Source organism: Pinus tabuliformis, chromosome 7 (assembly GCF_031772625.1).
Source record: "Pinus tabuliformis cultivar Carrire ecotype Pingquan chromosome 7, CPIR1, whole genome shotgun sequence".
NCBI classification, from domain to species: Eukaryota; Viridiplantae; Streptophyta; class Pinopsida; order Pinales; family Pinaceae; genus Pinus; species Pinus tabuliformis.
Window position 1 is genome coordinate 626,444,088 of NC_142293.1, and position 19,845 is coordinate 626,463,932.

At 38.1% G+C, this 19,845-nt stretch overlaps 2 pseudogenes; both read left to right on the forward strand.

The window, feature by feature from the left end:
• Positions 1-9,081, forward strand: part of LOC149248997 (uncharacterized) — a 169,524-nt pseudogene extending 160,443 nt beyond the window's left edge.
• Positions 9,082-9,442: 361 nt separating this feature from the next.
• Positions 9,443-19,394, forward strand: LOC149248998 (putative polyamine oxidase 5; annotated as a pseudogene).
• The last annotated feature ends 451 nt before the right edge of the window (positions 19,395-19,845 follow it).

A 19,845-nucleotide genomic window follows, 5' to 3' on the forward strand; every position in this document is an offset into this window, starting at 1 on the left:
GTATGGTTGCAGAAATGCTAGAGGCTGGTATAATTCAACCTAGTCAAAGTTCTTTCTTTGCTCCCGTAGTATTGGTGCACAAGAAGGATGGATCATGGCGCATGTGTCCGGATTATAGGGAGCTCAACAAGCTCACTATTAAAGATAAGTTTCCCATTCCTGTCATTGATGAATTACTAGATGAATTGCATGGATCAATTTACTTCACCAAGTTGGATCTTCGTTCAGGATATCATCAAATCAGAATGAAGACTGAAGACATACCGAAAATACCATTTAGAACTCATTAGGGTCATTATGAATTTTTGGTCATGCCTTTTGGCCTTACCAATGCACCTTTTACATTTCAAGGTTTGATGAATTCCATTTTCAAACCCTTCCTTAGAAAATTTGTGTTAGTATTTTTTGATGATATACTAATCTACAACAAGTCTTGGAAGGATCATGTTGAACATGTTGACAGGGTGCTACAACTATTAGAGGAGAAACAATTATATGCAAAAAGATCCAAATGTTTCTTTGGAGTACAAGAGGTGGAATATCTGGGTCATATTGTATCTCATAAAGGAGTTAAGGTAGACCCTAGCAAAATTAAAACCATTAAGGAATGGCAAATTCCCACATCCATAAAGCATCTACGAGGATTTCTCGGGTTGACAGGGTATTGTTGCAAGTTTGCTAAGAATTATGGGAGAATAGCAGCACCTCTAACAACATTATTGAAGAAAGATGCATTTTCATGGACTCCAGAAGAAACAAAGGCCTTCGAACATCTTAAAGAGGCAATGTGCCAAGCACTAGTCTTAGCTACACCGGACTTCACAAAAACCTTTATTGTGGAATGTGATGCTTCAGGAAATGGAATTGGTGTTGTTTTAATGCAAGATGAAAGACTGTTGCACAAAATATTGTCACCATGACATTCTACAATCGGTGTGAGTCTATCACCACTCATACTTTCCTCCTTTGCAAGTCTTAAACCTCAGTTCTTCATGTCAAGCCTTGAAAATAAGAGAAAGCCCTTAAAAGTCTCTAAAACTCTGGTTCTGCACTTTCTCTTAGCATTACCTACAGTCCCGCACCTACTGGTCATGTCCCCTGCGTACCTGACCACTCTGTCTCTGTGTAATGGGTGCGGACCCCTGTAAAAGTAAAAAAGGCGCAAGTACATTCTTAAAAACTCACTTTGAGTCATTTCTGGAAGCTTCTAGAAGGAATCTTGAGGTGGCAAGTTCGCTCTTTTATGGTTCATGCATCCCATGCCTTAAGGAGCTAACCCCTTGATGTGAGGATCTTATCCCTTTGAAGGAAGACTCTATCCCTTCATAGGTGGACCTGTAACCTCCTTCCTTTGCACTATAAAATGGAGCATTGGGTTGGTTACTGGGGGGGTTGAAAGATGAAGATTTTTGAGGTGAAATGCTGTTGATCTCATTTGGAAGAGTGTGAGGCTTGTCAAAGTAGAGGAGATTCCTGTTTCGGACCCTGGGAGGAGCTTGTACAACATCAAGGCACCAAAGGTTGTAAATTTCTTCTATTTTCAAAGTTAATACAATCAAGTTTATTTTTCTCAATAAGCTGTGTTTTATGGTTTATTTCATGGATTCCTTGATCACCATGATGAATATGATTTATTATATTAGCTATGCAGGTGTTATTTGATGTGTGCTTGTTTGTGATTGCAGGTTCTCAAAAGGAAACTCTTTCGGACGGTCGAAGCATGGCTGCCACAAACTAGCGTTGGACTTAAGGTAGGGTCTAAAACACCTCTTAATTTTTATTAATGAATCACAATATATTTAGAGAAAGGTATATTTGCTTGTCCTGCTTGTTGCTAGATATCTGTTGATACTAGGGAGATTGGTCTTGTCCGCAAGAACGATTTATCTGGCCAACAAAGACCCATTGCTTTTGAAAGTCATCCAATCAAGGGAAAGTTTTTACACAAAGCTATTTATGAGAAGGAAATGTTGGCAATGCTACACATACTTAAGAAATGGCGACCCTACCTAATGGGAAGACACTTCAAGGTAAAAACGGATCATGATAGGCTTAAACACTTTTTAGAACAAAGATTATCCTCTGAAGAGCAACAAAAGTGGGTCACAAAGATGTTGGGTTATGACTTTGAAATCATCTACAAAAAAGGGAAGCAAAATGTGGTGGCAGATGCACTCTCAAGAAAGGATGAGGATGTGGAAGCATTGTTGTCCGCCATTTCTATTATCCAACTAGATTGGATAAACGAAGCAAGGGAGGAATGGAAGAATGATGAAGAAGTGTGGGCACTTATTCGAAAGTTACAACAAGATTCCAATACATCTAATACATTTAGCTGGCAAAATGATTCATTATGGTACAAATATCGCTTATACCTTTGTAAGAATTCTCAACTCAAACAAAATATTCTTATGGAATTGCACACTTCTCCATTAGGAGGGAACTCATGATTTCTAAAAACTTACCACAGGGTTAAGAAGGAATTTTTTGGGATGGCCTTAAATTAGATATTCAAAAGTTTGTGAAGGAATGTTTGGTTTGCCAACAAAATAAAGTTGAAACAATTAAGACCCCAGGTCTATTACAACCTTTATCCATTCCAAGCCAACATTGGGAGGAGGTTTCAATGGATTTTATCACAGGTTTACCCAAGTCTGAGGGAAAGAGTGTCATCATGGTGGTAGTTGATAGACTTACCAATTATGCACACTTGTGTGCATTATCACATCCATTTAAAGCCAATACAGTTTCTACTGCATTTATGGAAACAATTGAAAAGCTACATGGAAACCCAAAGATTATTGTAAGTGACAGAGATCTCATTCTCACTGGAAATTTTTAGACAGAATTATTTTCTTGTCTCGGTACTCAGTTAGTTCATAGCTCATCTTAACATCCTCAATCTGATGGAAAAACTGAGATAGTAAACAAATGTTTGGAAGGATATCTTCGTTGCTTTGTATCTGATAAACAGACACAATGGGTCAAATGGTTGCCTCTAGCTGAATGGTGGTATAACACTTCCTTCCATACAGCAACAAAAATGACCCCATTTATGGCACTTTATGGATATTAGCCACCATCCATCACATCATATTTAAGAGAAAATTCTAAGGTTCAAGCAGTGGAACATCACATCGAGCATCAACAACAACTCCTCTAGCTCTTAAAGGATAACCTCGTGTTGGCGCATAATAGAATGAAACAACAGGCAGATCAACATCGCAGTGAAAGAAGTTTTGATGTAGGTGATTGGGTATTCCTACGGCTACAACCATATAAACAAATGTCCCTAAAGCAAGCTAAGAAGGATACTAAATTATCACCAAAGTGTTATGGTCCATACAAGGTGTTGCAAAAGATTGGTACTATGGCATACAAATTGGAGCTTCCTGCAGCTTCTCGAGTGCACCCAGTTTTCCATGTTTCATTTTTAAAGAAGGTTATAGGTGACAAGCTCCCAGTTCAAACAATATTGCCAGAACTTGACGAGGAAGGAAAAATTGTATTGGAACCGAAAGCAGTCACAGAAACAAGAACTCGACAGCTACGAAATCAATCAATTTTGGAGTATCTCATCAAGTGGAAGAACTTATCCGCTAAAGATTCCACATGGGAGGATGAGAATTTTATACAGAAGCATCCAAAACTACTCAAGCGTTGAGGACAACACTTTTTTTGAAGGAGAGGGGCATGTTAGGTCCCTATAATACTAGTGATTACCCCATTACTATTGTAGTTGTATCCCTTATTAATATTGATGTGCTCCTATTGTCCCCATATTGTTAGTACTGTGCCCCATAGAATCCCTCTATTGTTATTTTTGTGCCTTTATATTATTATTGTTAGGTCGGCTGGGTTATATTGTGACTCCTTAGACTCCTATATATAGAAAGGAGGTTTTGTCATTTGAATCATCAAAGAATCATTCATTTGTGTAATGTAAAGGAGGTTGCCCCCTCGAAGAGGCTGAATTCTAAGGCGTTGATCTATCTTTTCTATCTTTTTGTGAGCTGGTTTCATAATAGATGCAGGAAATTTACTGTAGAGAGGCAATGATTCATATAGTCTTAGAGGCATGTTTGAGAATAATTGTAGGGAAGAAAGAATGATTCATTATTGGTCAACATTGGACTAAGACAAGAGACATAGTACAATACAATGATCACCTAAATGAAATAATTAATTTTGGTTCTAAGGTGAATGGTGGAGGCCATTTCACATTCACATGAATGGTGTGTGACCATTACGAACTCTGGGAAAGAATATTGAAGAGAGATGTGTGGGGCTAGACACAATAAAGAAGGAAAATCATATGGAAGAGAAGTAGGTTATAAGAGAGAAAGAAATAGAGGGAGAGGTCAATTCAATCCCTCTTGGTTGATGCTAACATCCATGAAAGTAGTTTTAGAGGTATTGATTCATACTGGGAGGTTGATCAAGGAATGATAGAGACCATTTTTGAATTCATGTGATGAGAACTATAGAAATATGTATAGATTATGAAACTAGATAAGGAAGAGATTAAAATGGTTAGAAGCTAATTCCTTGGAAAATAAGAGAATTCTAGAGAGGGAGGACATAGAGAGATTTAAAAAATTGGGTTGGAAAGGGATCGAGGAAAGATATCAAGCTATGTGATGGAGAATACATGCATAGAATCTAAGGACAAAACCATAGTGTGGGTTGAACGACCAAGCAAGGAAGCCTTTATAACTTGAAAAAGGTCAAGAACTAAGTAAATGTTGTTGAAGTTAATGGATAGTATATAGACCCTCTATGCACACATAGAGGGAGATCTCAGAGACTTTTGAGGGAATATTGAATAGATAAGGAAGATATTCTCATTTTTCTATTTAAGGAAAGCAATGTGTCACCAAAATAGTTGTGTTGTTCCAAGAAAAAAAAGTAGTGGTGAGACAATGGGATATGTAATTTTTTGTCCTAAGATAAAATGATTTCCATAAAAATGTTCGTATCATAGAATCAATTGGGGTGGCCTAGTATAAAAAGAATAAACACAATAGAGTGTATGGTTGGGTGGAACATTTATCTACCTAAGTTAATGCTAGCCTTTAACTTTCAAATAGATAAGTTTTTCCTTTAGTTTGTTTATTCAATTGATTAATAAAATGCACTTTGCTGGAGTATTTTAGTATTTGAATGTTGAATGTTGAATATTGCTATAGGTTTACTATTTCTTCATAATGGGAAATCAATGTTATATGTGCCAATGTAATTCTTGTAAATGGAATTTTATATGATGGTACAACATTTTTATGAAGTATCATTATCTCTATTTATTTTTGGATGTGAGTGTGCCAGTAAACATCCATAATGTTATAGCTTGTGATGAACATTCTATGTGAATCGATATTATGGTTATAAGATACCATTGGGGAATAACGAACTATGGATGGAACATATGCTTTCAACAATGTAAACTTTGAAACGGGAACTGATACTGTTACCCGTTTCGTAGAGATAGCAAAAAAGTGACCTGATTTTGAAAAGGGGTGATGTAGAACACATGTCTTTTTTAGAGCATGGTTTTTGGCACTTTAATTTTTTTTTACGAACATTGTGTTTTAGAATGGTAGTGATTTTCATGCTGATTTAAAAAAGTGGTAATTTTGCATCAGACCCTTTTTTTAAAAGACCTATTTTTTGACTTTAAATTTTCTAATGTATGAAATGTAAATAATTATTTTGTAAATTTAATAATTTTTGAAGTGGTCGTTTTCTTCATATTTTCTTGTTTTTATTTTAATTTTAATTTTTTTGTAGTGAGGTTTTTATTGTTTTGCATTTTTAAATTAGAATGTTGATATTTTGAATTTTCAATATTCTACATATTTATACATCCTTAATTAATTTTTCAATCCACATGAAATAATTGTTTCTAAAAAACAATATTTTTTAACAATGGACATAAAAATAACCATTTTTAACATAAATATAACTAAAAAACTACACATTTTGATAATTTTTTGCTAGAATTGACATGTCAAAATCACAATTTTTATACGAAAATTTTAACTAAAAATGGTTAAATAATAGTTTTTTTATGAATTTCATGTCAAAAAATAATAATAACCACTTTTTTTTCAAAAAATAATGATTAACTTAAAAATTAATGTGAAAATCACATATTACAAATATTGAACGCATGTTCCCGTAATCGGAATTGAATAACCACTGCCTGACTGCCCATGGGGGTGGCTATCCGATTCTCGGAATCGGATAGCCACCGCCTGGCCACCCCCACGGGTGGCTGGGCGGTGGCTATCCGATTCCGAGAATCAGATAGCCACCCCCATGGGCAACCGGGTGATGGCTATTTGATTCTGAGAATTGGATAGCCACCCCCATGGGCATCCGGGTGATGGTTATTCGATTCTGAGAATCGGATAGCCACCCCCACGGGCGGTCGAGCGATGGCTATTCGATTTCGAGAATCAAATAACCACCCCCACCGACGGTCAGGTGGTGGCTATCCGATTCTCGGAATCGGATAACCACCCCTGACCGCCCTTGAGGTGGATATCTGATTCTCAGAATCGGATAGCCACCGCTCGGCCGTCCCCACAGGCGGCCGAGCGGTGGCTATCCGATTCTCAGAATCAAATATCCACCACCCGACCACCCCCACAGGTCGCTGAGTGGTGGCTATTCGATTCCGAGAATCGGATAGCCACCGCCCAACCGCCCGTGGGGGTGGCCAGGAAGTGGCTATTCGATTCTCAAAATCGAATAGCCACCGCCCAGCTGCCCGTGGGGAGGGTGGCCGATAAAATTGTTTTTTTCTAAATAAAAAATATTTTTTGTTAAATATGTTTATTGTGTATATATATTTTAAATGTTTTTTTTTTTAATTTTATATATATTTGTAAAATATATATATTTTAAATGTTATTTTAAAAAATATAAAAATATATTTAGCTTTTTTTAATTTTAATTTTTTTTGAAAATGATATTTAATTTGAAAATATGTATTTTTTTTTAATTTTAATTGTTTTTCGGGTTTTTATTTTATTTTAAATTTCAGCATATTTTTGTTTTTTAGGGTTTTTTGAGAATGTTTTTAATCTTAATTTTTGTAGTTTTTAAATTTTTTTTTTTTTTTTTTGTTATTTTTCTATTTTTTTTTTAATCTACTTTGTTTTTAATTTTATTTTATTTTTTTAGTTTTTCTTAATGCTTTTTTAAAATTTCCGATTTTTACTTAATTTTATAGTTTTTTTTTTTGCTAAATTTTTTTTATGGTTTACCACATTAAAAAAAAATGTTATTTTTTTGAAATATGTTTTTCTTATTATTTATTTCTTTAAATTTTTTTTAATTTTTTAATTCTTATATCTTATAGGTTAATTTTGCTTCTTCTTCTTTTTTTTATTTTTTTTTATTTTTTTTATTTTATGTTTTGTTTTTAATATATATTTTTATTTACATTCTGGTATTTTTTTTTTAACTCTTTTTTTGTGTTTTTTTTCATTGTTTTTATTTTTGTTTTTTTTTTTTTAATTTTATGTTTTCATTACTTTTTTGAAATTTTAATGTTTTTTGGAGTCATAACAAAATTTTTTACACCATTATTTCAAAATGTTGAAAATATACCCCCGCCCCTCCCCCCCCCCAAAAAAAAAAGTGTTATTCGAGCATCAACACTTTTCATTTTGAGGGTGTTTTTTGCACAATTTTTGCACATAAAAATTCGGTTTTACTGGTATTTTTTAAAATGTTGAAAATTAACTCTAAAAAAAAATCCATCGTTCCATTATTAGCACTTTTCATTTTCAAGCTGGTTTTTGCACAACTTTTGCACAAAAAATTCGTTTTCACTGTCATTTTTAAAACAAGTTCGAAATTGACCCTAAAAAAAAACCATCATTCTAGTATACACACTTTTTGTTTTTAGCACTGTTTTTCATGTTTTTTCAGGGTTTTTTGGGTAGAGTTCTCGTTTTGAGTTTATAGTTCCCGTTTCAAAGTTTACATTGTTTTTCTTTGCTAATGTTACGCATGAAACTAGAGGTATATATTCTTCCTCATCTACTTAATCATACTCATTTACCTAATATTTTTTTTATTAAATAATAACTCACTAGTTATGCACCAAACAAGAGGTAAAACAAATATAAACCATTTTCAATAATTTTTTTGATTAAAATTGATGTAACAAAAAATTAGATATATAATATAATTGCGTATGGGAAAATTACAAAAGGCATAGTTCCTCTATACCCTAGGGTTTTGAAAACTAGGCTATCCATGAAGATTTTTCTTTCTGCAAGTGCTTCTCGAGCATTTTAGATAAAAATCCATATGTACAATGCCTCAAATTATTATTGAGAGTGATCATGGTGATTTTTTTGTTTGCATTTATGTTTTCATCCGTGGGATATGAGGATCAACTCTTTAATTACACCGTAAGTGGTTTCCCTTTGAAATCAATTTCCCAAACTGCCACCTGTCTCTGTATGGAGCGTCTAATCAGATGTTAGACGATTAAAATTGTTTGTGTCATTGGATTAATAGTTAGTTAAGAAAGGAAAACAGTTACACAGTTAGGGAAAAATACATACAGCCTCGCGAAAAGTAGTCTAGTAGCAGATCTAGCAATTGATCCATTCACTGGTCCCATTGATCGAGAGGTAGGTTTTATTGCACGATAGGGGTAGGACCGGTTCGCTTTAGCTTCCAAATGCATAGAACAAAAAACTTACAGATGAGCACTGCCAAATGTAAGTAATGCTAAGAATTTATAGATATGCGAGCTTCGTTGTGTGGCGGAGTATCTGGAGATGACAGAAGCCAAAGGAAACATTGCCATGGAGACCTGGGTATGCAGTCTTAGAACCAATGCTCTCACTTCTGTGGCATATTTACTTGCAATTTCTCTGTAACAAAGACAGAAAAAATAAATTTTCTGTTTTTTTTTAGCTAACCCCTTATCTATTATTTCAAGGGTTTCATGTAAATTTGTAAATGATTACCTGTAAGCTGTATGCTTTTCAGGCCACGAGTCTATCACTTGTTCCAGAGGATGAGATGGATGCTCCAGATAATCTCTCCAATTAAGGACTTTTTCTTTGCTAATATTGGAGCTTGGTGAAAGCCAAACACTCTGCATTGGGCCCTCTGAGTAGAGGCATGCTCGGTCTTCTAGAGGAATTTCAAAGAATTCCTTGGTTATTCCCATCATGCTTTTCATGACCATCTCTGGCATGCCATGGTTCACAATCTGGTACAACAATATATCAGAAAACTATACACAAAGGAAAATACGATGAAGTATTATGCATCTCTGAAAGCTTATGTACCTGGAAAAAACCATCTTCGTCACAGGCACTTCAAATTTCTTTGACTACGATGCTTCTTTTTGGTCCATCTAGGGCTTCAAAAATTTGAAAAATACCAGTTGGGTGCATCGAAAAACATCATGAATATAGCCAAAAAGCCCCGTATCGTCATAGTAGGAGCAGGAATGGCAGGCCTCTCTGCTGCAAATCGTTTAATGGAGGCCTGTGCCTCAATCAAATTGGATTTCGTGGTCTTAGAGGCCAGAAATTGAGACAAAGGAAGGATCTGCAACACTGACTTTCATGGTGAAAGAGTAGAATGGGGGGCAACATGGATTCATGGTATTGAAGGGAGCCCTGTTTATGCCATCACTAAGCAGATTGGTGCCATGGAGGATAGGGAGAAGCCATGGGAGTTCATGGAAGATATCAGGGACATTTCGGCCATTTTGGTAGAAGGAGGATTATTGGTGCCTCCATCTTTGGTAGATCCAATGGTTAGACTATACAAGGGTTTATTGGGTAAGGCGCAAAATATGTGTTGGAATTATGATTCTGGTTTGGCTCTATGGTACAGGTGTTGTACTTGATGGCAACTCATACAGGTGGCAAAACTCTGATCAGGCTCTCAAAATGATAAAAATTAAGAGGTCCACTGGTGCTCAGTGAAAAAGGTGCGTACACGTAAGTGCTCCGACCAAGAGGTGCGTACATACCCACAGGTTCCCCGTTCAGAAGGTGCGGTCCCCCATTTCACTCACTCCAAGGCAGAGAAGCACGCTCAAGTGGGGTTTCTTATGTTTGGCCCGTGGTATTTAGCCCGTCGATCATGATCTTACGGTTTTGATCCGTGGTATTGTTTTTATATTATTATTATTGAGCCCAAGGTTTTTGGGTCCCTAGTATTGGTTCTCTATGGTTTTGATTCATGGTTTTAGTAAGGGCTCACCTATAAAAGGGAAAGGAGATCACTTGGCTAGTCACTCTCGTGAATCTTGAATATCTTAAGATCTAAAATATTGGGTTATCGGTTTCTAAAGCTAGATCTAAATCAAAGTGAAATAAAAGGCAAATCTATTGATAAGCTGTGATCTCTCGGGCACAAGATCAGATCTGTGAATCTGACTGTCAGTGGCACTTAGGAGGACTGTTAATTGGGTTCTAATCAGAGGTACGCAGACCATTCACTGTGAAAGTGCGGGCGTACGCAGTAGAGCAAAAGTCCCGGTGCGGAGGTCCGCAAGCGATACACAGAGAAAGTGCGAGGGTGCGCAGCGCAGAAAAGGTTCCAGTGCGGAGGTACGTGGCGCGATAGGAGGTTCAGGTGCAGAGGCACAGTAAAAGTACGCGGCGCGACCGAAGCCGCAGGTGTGTAGGTACGCGGCGTGATAGAAGCAGTGGGTGCATGGGCACAGCAAAAGTACGCGGCGTGATTGAACGAACAGGTACGTGGGTACGCGACGCAGTAGAAGGATCTCTGCGGGTATACGTAGAAGCGCAGAAGGTGAAGTGCGGAGCCACGCAGGCCAGATAAAGAAATACTGCGGATCTGTCTTAAGACTTTTATTGGCTGACTTTTCTTGTTGATAAGGTGTTCTGGGTTTAGCTTACTGTTATTGATTGATCTGGTTACTGCAATTGACTGTGTACTTGATGATCATGGATCCAATTTGAAAATTTATGAAAAGTGGTCCTTGAAAGAAAAGAAGTAGGGGGTTGTAGCTCCCTTCCAGGAGAGACTGGAAAACGAGAGAGAGTTGTAGCTCTTTGCAGGTTGTAGCCTGCGTACTGGTAAAGGACTGCACCAGTACAAAATCATTGTAAAAGAAGTTTCTAATTGAAAGAAGATAGAGACATATTGCAGCAGGTGGTTTTCACCCACATTGGGTATCCACCTTATATCTGGTGTTCTATGGTGTGACTATCTGTTTTTCATGTTCTTGTTCATTATTATGCATAAGTTAATCATCAATATCTGAAGAATAAGTTGAAGTATAAATTTGGATGGTATATTGAAAAGTTTTAATAATACTGATTCACCCCCCCTCTCAGTATTATTTCCAACAATTGGTATCATAGCAGGTCCTTCAGAGAAGCTTGATCGCTTGAAGGAAGATCATTCATCATGAGCAACTACGAGAGGGAAGCATCAATCAGGCCACCAATTTTTGATGGGACAAACTTCAATTATTGGAAGGTAAGAGTTACTGCCTATCTTCAATCTCTTGGTACAGAAGTTTGGGATATCATAGATACAGGCTACACTTTTCCTTCAGCTACTCCTACAGATCCGGCCGAGAAGAAGAAATATGAAACAAATGCTAAAGCAGTCAATACTCTGCTGGGATGCTTATCTCAATCAGAATTCGTGAAGGTTATGCAATATAAATCCGCAAAAGAAATATGGGACAAGATTGTCTTGAGCTACGAAGGAGATGAACAGGTAAAGCGTGCTAAACTTCAAACCCTCAGGATTCAGTATGAGAATCTCAGAATGTATAATGATGAAAGTGTGGCTAACTATTTCCTTCGGGTAGACGAGATTGTTAATTGCATGAAAAACTTGGGTGAAGAAATAAAAGAGGCTATTGTGATTGAAAAAGTTCTAAGATCCTTGTCCCCCAAGTTTGAATCTAAAGTGTCTGCAATAGAAGAAAAGGAAAATCTACGAACTCTTACTATGTCTCAGCTACACGGAATTCTAACTGCTTATGAAATGAGAAAAGGAGGTCCATCAGACAGGAGAGAAGCTACTTTTAAGGCTTCAGGCAAAGGAGACTACTATGAATCAAGTCACGTGCCAGAAGAAGAAGAAGAATCAAATTTTGTCAGAAATCTTCAACGGGGTACTGGAAAGTTCAGAGGTAAGTTACCTTTTAAATGTTTTGCTTGTGGAAGAGTAGGTCATTATGCTACCAAATGTCCTCATAAGGATAAGATTGATAAAGGAAAGGAACCTGCTAGATGGAACAAGAAACATAATGCAAATAAGAAAAGCTACTACACTCATGAAGACAGTGATGGTCTATCAAATAGTGATGAAGATGAACGAGGTAATGACTATAAAATTTTAATGGCATTTGAAGATGATGATTACATGGATGCTATAGATGTGGATAGCTTTTATGAAGAGATTTCTAGACTCAAGACATGTATAGAAGAAAAGAATGTGATCATTGATACCCTACAATTTCAAATTGATGAAAAAGAAAAACTTCTTGAAAAGTTAGAATGTGAAATTGTTGGCCTTAGAAAAGAAATTGAGAAAACAAAGGCTATTAATCTTAAGTTTGTCAAAGGATCTGAAACTCTGGATGAGATCATCAATGTACAACGTTCTCCGCTAAACAAGACAGGTCTGGGATATAATGGAGAAACATCTCAAGCATCCACCTCAAAGAGTTATCTTGATGCAGCAAGAAGGAATGAGCAAAAGCACAATGGAGATCACCAAGTAAAGCAGGGACGAATTACATCGAGAACAAACAAAGACTATCAGGTAAACCAGGGGCAATTCATCTTAAGGGTGAACAAAAGCTACAACCAGCCACAGGAAAAATCTTCTCAATTTGCTTCAAGAATGGATGACAATAGAAATTACAATCATTTGGCCGGTAGATTTGATAATCACAGAAGTTTCTTCAATGGACAATGTTTCTCTTGCCATAACTTTGGTCACAAAGCAGCTCAATGTGTTGCATATAAAACAATCATGACTAGAGAAGCTCAAAAACAAAGAAGTATGAGCGGGTTTACAAAAAGGACCTATAACAACTTTTCGGCTCTTGAAAATGAAGTTGAATGTTCTATTTGCAATAACTTTGGTCATGAAGATTCTGAATGCAGGAGCAGGTTTCAACAAACAAAGGAACAAGCCTCAAGCACCAGAACATGGAGAATAAAGGAAACACAAACAGAAAGATGTGGGATAGCATTTTATGCAGAGGGACAAGAAAATATATGGTACATCGACAGTGGATGTTCGAAGCATATGACAGGTGATAAAGAAAAACTTGAATCATATTCTGCTTTAGAAAAGGGAAAGAAAGTTTCTTTTGGAAATGATACTCCTGCAGCTATAAAAGGAAAAGGCACTGCTCAGTTAAAGGAAAAGGTCAAAGCTGGAAATGTTTTGTATGTTGATGGATTGAAGCATAATCTTTTGAGTGTCAGCCAGATGTGTGATCAAGGAACCGAGGTAATATTTAGATCAAATGGATGTCGTGTTCGTGATCTTAATACAGGTGAAACAGTGATCAAAGGTAGAAGAACTCCAAATAATCTATACATATTTGAAGAAGGACAACAACAATGCTATTTGAGCAAGGATGATGAACACTGGTTATGGCACCGGAGGATGGGGCATCTAAGCTTTTCACAAATAAGGAAAGCATGCAAATATCAGGCAGTTCGTGGTCTTCCAGATATCAAAATTCCAGACAACACCATATGCAAATCATGTCAGTTTGGAAAGCAAACTAGAACTAACTTTCCAGAGAAGGAAGGATCAGCTAGCATGCCTATTGAGCTAGTCCATACAGATGTATGTGGTCCATTTAGGAAAAGGACACCTCGAGGAGAAGAATACTTGATATTATTCATTGATGATTTCTCCAGGTTTGTTTGGTTAGGACTTATGAAGCACAAAGATGAAGCATTCGAAAAATTCAAATCCTTCAAAGCCTTGGTTGAAAATGAATCAGGTTACAAAATTAAGTTCCTCAGGTCCGACAGAGGTGGGGAGTTTACCTCAAATGAATTTTTCGATTTCTGTGAAGAACATGGGATAAGAAGAGAATTCTCTACAGCTAGAACTCCTCAGCAAAATGGAATGGTGGAAAGGATGAACAGAACAGTCCAACAAATGGCTCGTGCTATGCTTGATGAATCTGGAACTCCCTCAACTTTCTGGGGTGAAGCTGCATATGCTACAGTTGTTATTCTCAACAAAACAAATGTCCGAGTGAACAGCACTCAAACTCCTCATGAGCTCTGGTATGGTGAGACTCCTTCGGTAAAGCATTTCAAAATCTTTGGGAGCAAATGTTATATTAAGAATACTGATGAGCAACTTGGGAAACTTGAACCTAGAGCAGATGAAGGCATTCTTCTTGGTTATTCTCCACACAGCAAAGCATATAAGTGCTACAATAAAAGACTTGGAAGAATTGTTGACAACATTGATGTAGTGGTTGATGAAAAGGGATACATTCCTAGGCAAGTAAATCATGAAAATATCGAAGAAGATGAAGACTACCCTCAAAGACAAAATGATGAAGAAGAAGAACCTCAAGAAGCACCAGAGGAACAGATAAGGATAGAAGAGAAGACTCCATCCAGGTATGTTCAGAAGAATCACCCAGAATCTCAAATTTTGGGGTAGAAAGAAGCAGGTGTACAAACAAGAAGAACAATTGCAGAAGCTTCAAGCTATTTGGCATTACTCTCTTCCACTGAACCACAAAATGTGAAAGAGGCATGCAAAGATGAATGTTGGGTCAAAGCAATGGATGAAGAACTTGAGCAGATCGAAAAGAACAACACTTGGGAGTTAGTTCCTAGACCAAAGGATAAGAATGTTATAGGGACAAAATGGGTCTTCAAAAATAAGTTGAATGAAGATGGGGAAGTAATTAGAAACAAGGCCAGACTTGTTTGTAAAGGGTATGCACAGCAAGAAAGAATAGATTTTGAAGAAACTTTTGCTCCTGTTGCAAGACTTGAGGCCATCCGAATGTTCCTTGCTCTCTCAAGCTTTCAAAAGTTCAAAGTATTTCAAATGGACGTAAAATCAGCCTTTCTGAATGGAGACTTAGAAGAAGAAGTATACACTGAGCAGCCAAATGGTTTCATTCTTGGAAATGATCCAAATCTTGTATGCAGACTGAAAAAGGCTCTCTATGGTCTTAAACAAGCTCCAAGGGCTTGGTACTATCGTTTGGACAAATATCTTCATCAACAAGGTTTTTCAAAAGATCAGCAGATAGCAATCTTTATATAAAAGTTGAAAATGACAAATTACTAATACTTGTTGTGTATGTAGATGACATTATCTTTGGCAGCAATGAAGAAGCTATGAGTCAAAGCTTTGCCTTGGTGATGCAGAAAGAATTCGAAATGTCCTTGCTTGGAGAACTGACATATTTTCTTGGTTTGCAAATCCAACAAAAAGAAGGAGGGATCTTCTTGTCTCAAACCAAGTATCTCAAGCAGATTTTGAAGAAATATGGCATGGAAGATGCAAAACCAGTATGTACACCCATGGTCACAGGATGTAGCCTCAGTGCAAATGATGAATCAGCAGCAGTGCATCAACCAACCTACAGATCTATGATTGGAAGTCTACTTTATTTGACAGGTACCCGACCAGACATCATGCATGCAGTAGGAATAGTTGGAAGATTTGCCTATCAGGCAAATCCAAATGAAACTCATCTTCAGGCAGTGAAGAGAATTTTTAAATATCTTCAAGGGACTCAAAATTATGGCTTATGGTATCCTAGAGATACAGATCTCACACTTCATGCTTATACAGATGCAGATTGGGCCGGAAGCGTGGATGACAGGAAGAGCATAAGTGGTGGTGCATTCTTTATGGGTTCCAGATTAGTATCTTGGTTCAGCAAGAAACAGAGTTCGATTGCCTTGTCTACAGCTGAAGCGGAATATGTTGCTGCTGCATCTTGCTGCACTCAACTCCTTTGGATGATGCGGACCTTGCAAGATTTTCAAATCACTTGTACACCACCTATCTCCATCTTATGTGATAATACAAGTGCAATCAGCATTTCAAAGAACCCATTCATGCATTCAAAGACCAAGCACATACCAATCAAGTATCACTTTCTCCGGGAACAAGTGCTTGAACAAAAGGTCAAGTTGGAGTATGTTCCTTCTAAGGAACAGGTTGCTGATATACTCACCAAACCATTGCCCAGGGAGACCTTTGAATACCTCAGGCAAAAGCTGGGGGTTGTTGATGCATCATCTTGTTGTTGAATCTCATCTGTTGTTGTACGTGAGAATCGTATGGGGTATACATTTGATGGCACAGGTTCAGGGGGAGCATATAATGCATTGTTGGCATTATGATAGAAGTACAAAAGGAGATCATGGATGCTGATCCAAATATCGCTGCAATATGTCTCTATCTCTTTCATGTTCATTTATGGTGTTTGGTGATCATTCTTTTGCAGATCTGGTCTATAATCAGGGGGAGCATGTTCTCAGGGGGAGTATAACCCTTTGCCCTTGATGTCAAAGGGGGAGAATGACGTGGAGGATCTTGAGGTTGCCATCAAGTCCAAAGGGGGAGATTGTTGGCATTATGATTCTGGTTTGGCTCTATGGTACAGGTGTTGTACTTGATGGCAACTCATACAGGTGGCAAAACTCTGATCAGGCTCTCAAAATGATAAAAATTAAGAGGTCCGCTGGTGCTCAGTGAAAAAGGTGCGTACACGCAGGTGCTCCGACCAAGAGGTGCGTACATACCCGCAGGTTCCCCGTTCAGAAGGTGCGGTCCCCCATTTCACTCACTCCAAGGCAGAGAAGCGCGCTCAAGTGGGGTTTCTTATGTTTGGCCCGTGGTATTTAGCCCGTCGATCATGATCCTACGGTTTTGATCCGTGGTATTGTTTCTATATTATTATTATTGAGCCCAAGGTTTTTGGGTCCCTTGTATTGGTTCTCTATGGTTTTGATTCATGGTTTTAATAAGGGCTCACCTATAAAAGGGAAAGGAGATCACTTGGCTAGTCACTCTCGTGAATCTTGAATATCTTAAGATCTGAAATATTGGGTTATTGGTTTCTAAAGCTAGATCTAAATCAAAGTGAAATAAAAGGAAAATCTATTGATAAGCTGTGATCTCTCGGGCACAAGATCAGATCTGTGAATCTGACTGTCAGTGGCACTTAGGAGGACTGTTAATTGGGTTCTAATCAGAGGTATGCAGACCATTCACTGTGAAAGTGCAGGCGTACGCAGTGCAGCAAAAGCCCCGGTGCGGAGGTCCGCATGCGATACACAGAGAAAGTGCGAGGATCCGTAGCGCAGAAAAGGTTCCAGTGTGGAGGTACGCGGCGCGATAGGAGGTTCAGGTGCGGAGGCACAGTAAAATTACGTGGCGCGACCGAAGCCGCAGGTGCGTAGGTACGCGGCGCGATAGAAGCAGTGGGTGCGTGGGCACAGCAGAAGTACGCGGCGTGATTGAACGAACAGGTGCGTGGGTACGCGGCGCAGTAGAAGGATCTCTGCGGGGATACGCAAAGGTGAAGTGCGGAGCCATGCAGGCCAGATAAAGAAATACTGCGGATCTGTCTTAAGACTTTTATTGGCTGACTTTTCTTGTTGATAAGGTGTTCTGGGTTTAGCTTACTGTTATTGATTGATCTGGTTACTGCAATTGACTGTGTACTTGATGATCATGGATCCAATTTGAAAATTTATGAAAAGTGGTCCTTGAAAGAAAAGAAGTAGGGGGTTGTAGCTCCCTTCCAGGAGAGACTGGAAAACGAGAGAGAGTTGTAGCTCTCTGCAGGTTGTAGCCTGCGTACTGGTAAAGGACTGCACCAGTACAAAATCATTGTAAAAGAAGTTTCTAATTGAAAGAAGATAGAGACATATTGCAGCAGGTGGTTTTCACCCACATTGGGTTTCCACCTTATATCTAGTGTTCTATGGTGTGACTATCTGTTTTTCATGTTCTTGTTCATTATTATGCATAAGTTAATCATCAATATCTGAAGAAATAAGTTGAAGTATAAATTTGGATGGTATATTGAAAAGTTTTAATAATACTGATTCACCCCCCCTCTCAGTATTATTTCCAACAATATGATTTTACCAAATGGTCACGCTCTGGAAGAGCGCAAGCATGGGGCTGTAAACGGGGTCTTGCGGGCTTATCTGAGAGCAGGGTTGGAGGAATATTTATCGAAGAATACTAAGAATAACGCAACCCAATCTACATCCCCATCGGCTATTTCGGCATAATTGGGAGAGGAGCCAAGACCCGATTGGTATCTGAGGTCATTGTAGGAGTTTGTGTTTCAAAGCCGATGACACAATGATAGGATCACCACTGTTGCAGACGATTTGGATAATGTGGACATTGAGTCTTTTAGTGAGTATTGGGAATTCCTTGGGAAACAGTTGTCCATCCCCAGGGGGTTCTCTAGTGTCATGAAGGAGCTTGTGAATAGGCTACCTGAGGAGAGTATAGTGTACAATGCTAAGGTTGAGAGTGTAGCTTGGGGTTGCGAGGTGAGGATTGGTGGGAGAAGGGTCGTGTTGTTGAAGGGGCCTGATGTAGATGTTGAGGCCGATCATGTTATCCTCACTGCTTCATTGGGTGTATTGAAGTCTATCATAAAAAAATGAAATAAGAATGATGCAGATAGTAGCAAGGATCAGAATCCATGGGTCCCTGTATTTCATGGCTTCCAGCCACACCTGCCACCCTACAAAGTCAGTGCAATCAGCAGACTTCACTTTGGCGTTGTGGATAAGGTGTTGCTACATATGGGACTTGATGTTTCAGAGATCCCCAATGTCAAGTTGGTCTTTGCAAGGTCGAAACATGGTGATGGTGGTGATGATTTGATTCCATGGTGGATGAGGAAAACCTACGCATTAGTGTGAATCCACAAGAAATCCAAAGTTGTTTTGGTGTGTTTTGTGGGAAAGGAAGCAATTACAATGGAGTCCTTATCATACCAGGGGGTCATTGAGGGGTTCCTTGATACCTTATCTACATTCAGCATGGATCTGAAGAAGGGAAGAAACAACGTTGGTGAGGGAGATAAGAGTTCTATGATAGAAGACATTCTGAGGAGTGATTGGGGCAGGAATCCTCTGTTTTAGGGGTCTTATACCTATGATCCTATGGGCTCAACATGGGATGATATTGATATATTGGTTGAGCCATTGTCATATGCAGAGGATCAAACTAGCAGCAAGCCTCTGCAAATTTTTTTTGCAGGTGAGGCTACTGATAGGAACTATTATTCAACAACTCATGGTGCCTATTTGAGTGGGTTGAGAGAAGCCAATAGACTGCTAAGAGACTACAACATTCTGAGCTACTGAAGTAGTTTAGCTCAAACCAAGCATGTTTTTTCGAACATAATAATAGTGTGAGTCAGCTTCTTTTTATTGAGATGTTATGATTTAAGATCTCCACTATTAGCTTTCCTAGTTGATTTGACTTTTTCAGCTATCGAAATTCGATGCATCCATGTATCCAATAGATCAGATTTCTTTTTGGCCTAAAATTTTCAGTGGGGATGTTCTATGAATCCGTGGAGGTGTTCCATGAACAATTTCATTATGAGGAATTTGCACCAAGAAAGTGCAATGCATGAATGTAAGGGGAGAAGATAAATGCTTGACCGTAAGTACATGGAGACAAAGTGCACTTGAAATTAGCAATCATTGCAGATATATTTGTAGCATAAGCATAATATTACAAAGAATACGAAAGAGGATAGTAATAGTTATAGGTGATTGTGACCTGATGAGTTAGTTCATGTGGTTAAAG